Source organism: Cyanistes caeruleus, unplaced genomic scaffold (genome assembly GCF_971803275.1).
Source record: "Cyanistes caeruleus unplaced genomic scaffold, bCyaCae1.hap1.1 HAP1_SCAFFOLD_123, whole genome shotgun sequence".
Classification (NCBI taxonomy): domain Eukaryota; kingdom Metazoa; phylum Chordata; class Aves; order Passeriformes; family Paridae; genus Cyanistes; species Cyanistes caeruleus.
This window is the reverse complement of record NW_028255920.1, coordinates 535,710-540,919: the sequence shown is the minus strand read 5'-3', so window position 1 is coordinate 540,919 and position 5,210 is coordinate 535,710.

The following is a 5,210-nucleotide window of genomic DNA, read 5'->3' as shown; positions in this document are numbered from 1 at the left end:
TTCCTCCCCATTGGATTCCTGCCCCTTGGAGCTGCTCAAAACGGCCTCGTCCACGAGGTTCTGCTGCAGGGATTTGTCCTCCCTGGTCTCCCTCAGCAGCTCAGTGCCTGGGGGAGGAAGGACAAGGGGAGGAAGGGACAAGGAAAGGAAGGAGTGAGGAAGGAAGGGAAGAACAAGGAGAAGAAGGAGGGTAGAGAAGGATGAAGGAGTGGAAGGGACAGTAAGAAAAAAGGGAAAAAGAAAGGGATCAAGAAGGTACAGAAACAAGAAGAGGAAAGACAAGGGGAGGGAGGGAGGGAGGGAGGGAGGGAGGGAGGGAGGGAGGGAGGGAGGGAGGGAGGGAGGGAGGGAGGGAGGGAGGGAGGGAGGGAGGGAGGGAGGGAGGGAGGGAGGGAGGGAGGGAGGATTTGTCTCCAAGCCACAGGGAAGGGGAAGGAGCTCTGCCCAGTCTGTCCCTGGTAGGACGGCATCTGCAGCAGGGTTGTCCTTCAGCCGGGGGCCATCCTGGGCTGGGAGATGGAGCAGAAGAGAGGGGGAAAGGGGCAGTGACTTCCTCCTCACCTGCCTGGGGGTCCCAGAGCATCTTCCTCTCTGCCTCCTCCATTTGTCTAATGCTTGGGCATGAGAAGTCTGGTTTGGGGGGAAAAAAAGGGGTGACCACCTAGGATTCAGGGTTCCTCCTGCCCAAGTCCATCTCTGGAAGTCATCAGCCATGAAAATCTCCAAAGCATCAGGACTGAGATAAAAATCCCTCCCTGCGGTTTCCCTTCCCTGGGGTCCCCACTTTGGTGTCCCAGGGCTTCCCCCTCTGCAGGCTCATCCCTTCTCCGGGCTGCCCCTTCTCCAGGCTCCCCTCACTCCCGGCTCTCGGGGTCCCCCCTCTCCAGGCCCCCATTTCAGGCTCCGGGACTCCCGGGGCTCCCCCCTTTTCGCTGCTCCCCTCCCCCTGCCGGTACCGGGCATCTCAGCTCAGCTTTGGAGTCCTGCAAGATCCAGACATCGCTCTGCCCGGCCCGGCCCCAGAAAAAGGAACAGGGGTCCCCAAAGCTACTTCGAGTGAGCTCCAAATATCCCTTCCCCTGTAAACAAATCCTGCCAGGACGGCCCAAGAGCTTCGGGGCGAGGTTCCCGTCCCCGGTGAGCTGCGGGCTGCGGGGCCCGATGCTCCCGGCGCGAAGGGGCTGCAGATCCAGAGAGCGATGGACGCACCTGGGTGATTTGCGGAATAAAAGGAACTCTATAACTCACAGAGTAGTTATAAGAGCAGGTATGAATTTATTCAGCGCTGAGGTGCATGGGGGATATCTCCTCCAAAATGCATGCACACCTTTTTGATTGGGTTTTCCCTTTTTATCCTTTACAGAGCAGGTTTACACGATACGGCTAATACATATTAATTTCCTAACCCCGCCTGTCTTCACTTCATATTAAAATTAGCCCTGTGCCCCTTTCAGTCCTTTGGCCGCTTTTTGGTTGGGGAGGGGGACTTCAAATCCATTTCCTCCGGCTTAGGGTCCAGGAATCTCCTTTATCCTGTGGTGCCTTTGTCTTTGCATCTTGTTTGTGTATTCCAGCTCCTTATCTTATCTTGCAGTCTGACTCTTTTTCCTGTTCTTGTGGATTAGGGTGTCAGGGTCTGGTTTTTGTCAGACACCCCTTTTAAACATTTCTTCTTAATTCTTAATTTCTTTGTTTCATGGGGCCTCCTCTGCTGCTCCTCTTGCAGTTCCTGCTCCTCCTCTACCCCTCCTCTTCCTCCCGCTCCTCCGCTTTCCCCTCCTTGCCCTCCTCCTCCTCCATCTCTCGGCTGCTGGCGAGGAGCTCTGGGGTGAGCGGAGCGGGGCCGGGAGCCGGTGGGAAAGGGCTGGGGGAGGGGGATGAGGGGAGCTGGGCCAGGGGGAGAGGGGTTCTCAAGGAGGGGCTGCCAGTTAAGGCCAGGAGCCCCAAATCCCCTCCGTGTCCTGCCAGCCCCTGCCCCCGGCGCTGTGGGGGCCGGGCCGTGCCCCAGTGCCGGCTCAGGGGGTGCTCCAGGCTGCCGTGCTCCACCTGGCAGCTGGAGCTGAGCCCGCATTGCCGGGGGCGGTTTCCAGCAGCACCAGGAGCTGCTGGCTCCAGTCCCCGCTGGGGAGCACGGCAGTGGCCAGCACGTGGCCCGAGAGCTGCTGCTGGCCCTGGGAGCAGCTCAGCTGGATGTGGGCAGGGGAGAAATCCATCAGGGAGCAGAGCAGGCGGCCGGGGCCGGGCTGGGAGCTGGAGGGCACCAGCGAGATGGACACGCTGGGATGGGCAGGGGGCTTGGGGACCCCCCAGTGCAGATCTTCCTCCCCACAAGCCGCAGGGAATCGCTCCAGGGATCGAGTGCTGTGGGACAGGGAACCACGTTTCTTTCACCCCAGCCCCACCTTTCCCTCTCCTCTCCCTCTTTCTCCTCCTTCCCCCAATCCATTGCCCCCTCACGCTGCAATTTGGGTTTCCCAGCACCCTCCCCCACGCTTTGGGGGGGTCCCAGCCCTCTCTTTTTCCCACTCTTTCCCCTTCCCAATCGTCCCTCCAATCTCCAGCCTCCTCCCCCGTGCTTGGATTTATGGGTTCCAGGCCCCTCCTGCTCAGTCTGGGGGTCCCATCCCCCCTTTCACTCAATTCAGGAAGACCCTAGCAGGTTTTTTTCTGGTAGGAATCCCCGAGTTACAGGATTTTTGGGGTGTAGGTTTGAAGGGGGACAGCTCTGTCTGGCATTTGTTTAACCCATGGTCTGCCAGGGAAGCACAAAAATGTTTCCCATTCCCATCCTTTCCTCATTTGGTCTGGTTCATGAGCTGCTTTCTTGTTTCCTTTGGTATCTGTTCTCATCTATTTGTCAACAGCAGTTTGAGTCATTTACTTTTCCACAAATTCTGTCTCCTTCTGCTAATAGATAATGTGATCCCATCCCGTGGTGAAATGTTGTGTTCCTCATCTGAGTGGATTGGCTGGGGGGAAGGTCAGGAGCTGGAGCTGTGTGGTTGGTTATTATTTCAATGACATCCTGTAATCTAATTATCCTATTGAAATGAGAAATGGTTTCTCTGGTACCTGCTATGAATTCATCAGGGTTCCCAGGGTCTGGTCCGTGGTGTTGCAGCATTTGTTCTGGTGGCCATTCATCTTTTCCCCATTTCTGGGCGCTCCCTTTAGCCAGGGCTGCATCAATTGTCAGCTTTTCTCATTAAATCATCACATACTTGGATTCCCAACTGATTTCCCTGAACTTGGGGTAGCAAATAAACCCCAGTGGTCTGATCCACCCTATATAACATGGACAGTGACAGCTTTGGGCCATCAGTGTTCATTTGCATTTCTAAAGCTCCTCTCCTGGCTGCCTGGAACAAAGCTTCCCCTCCAGGGCAGTCATGGGATGACTCACATTTGCCAGTGCCACAATGTGGTTGTTTTTTGTTTTGGTTTATTTTTTTAACAGTACTCTAGTAAGTGTTTATGAGATAAAGGGTCACCTTTAAAGCTTTTCTGGTTTTGAGAAACAGCCTACAAGTGAACATCCAAAAACCCATATAAAATTTTTGCCGTAACTATGAGCCAGGCACAAACATTCCCAAAACATTTTCAAGGCAATTGAATTTTTCCTACTTCTCTCTCGGCCTAAAAATTGATTCTCCCTACCCTGGCCCAAACTGAACTGACAATATAAAATCAGGATTATTACAAGAAAATAAAAAATCTAATGCTGTAATCCTTTCACTGAAACTTTGCAAAAATCAAAAACTCTCCCACAATGTCTTTAGTGCTAGAGAGTCAAGGCACAACGTGATTCTGGCCAGGATGTGCAAAAGAAATCATTAAATCCACACTTAGGCTGGGTGTGCTGAGAAAATCATTCCATGACACATGAGTTTGACTAGATTTTTCCTAAATTCATACACTCTGACCCCATAGAAATCCCTTGGTTTAATGTTCATTGGTTTGAAGGTGTGGAGTTGTTAGGATTTGGTTTCCTGTTGCACCCGGATTTCTGTGCCTGTGATGGGAATTAGGTGGGCACTCCTGGATTTCCTGCTCAGCCTTTTCCAGACCAGGTGTCTCCAGCTGTGCCTGGGGCAGGGTCTGGGGAGATGTTGGTTGATGTTTGCTGCTGGGTGTTGATGTTTTGTTGATGGTCATTATCTTGGGGAGAATCTTTTGGGCTATTCCCAGTCTGTTGAGATGTTAATTTCATCTCTGCTGAGTGCTGGAAAAGAAAGATTAAAATTCCTTTCCCCAAGGCAAAGGCAAACCAAGTTCCTTTAGAGAAATAAGATTTGAAGCCATTTTCAAGTTGGTCTATTTTCCCAGACTGTAATCCCAGGCAGGGCAGAGTGTGAGTGGAATTGAGAGGCAGAGTGGAATTGTCCCAGTGCCTTCCCCAGCAGCTGTGGCGAGGGCAGGCACAGAAAGGCCTGAAGCTGCAAGAGTGAGAGCAAGGATTGTCCCACAGTGGCTGGAGATGGCAAAGGAGGGTGCCCAGGCCGAGGATTTGAGCAGAGGATCTGTGGGCAGGCGCAGGGGCTTCCCCCGCTGGGGAGCCCTGGCTGCTGCTGCGTTGCCTTCAGTGCAGGCTCAGGGGTGGCCTGTTTAATATTCCCTTCCAATTCAGATTTCTGAGTCTGGAAGAGCCATGGCTGGGGCATCAATCATTTTATTTTTTTCGTTTTGTTAAGTTTTGTTCTCTTTCTTATGTCTACCCCATAACATTGAGACTATCTGGGGGTAAAAAATTCACAGAATATTCTGGCTAGAAGAGAGAATCCTCAATCCAGCTCCTGCAATTCCCTGTTAATCCTAAGAATTGCTGCAGCTCCTTTTTAGTCCAGGGAAACATTTTTTCTGAGATTCCCTGAACCCTGTCAGGGTCAATACAAGACAAAGCTTCAGTTAAAATAGGTCCCAAATATTTAACCATTTTTTCTACCGTTTGCCATTTTTTTCCAGATACTCAAAGCTGCTTTTTAGCCTGAAAATGAAGCCATTTCACAGAGGCTTCCTCTACCTCTTCTCCTTGTCCTCCTGACTGGATCAAGTCATCCACATCCTGCATGAAGCCAGTCCCTGGGGGTGAGGTCAATTCCTTTGATATTTCCTGCAAGGCTTGCCCCAATCAGGCCGGTGCTTCCGTGCATCCCTGCAGAAGGACCGTCCATGTCTTGAGCATTTTCCCTTCTACCTCTTGTTGCCAGCCC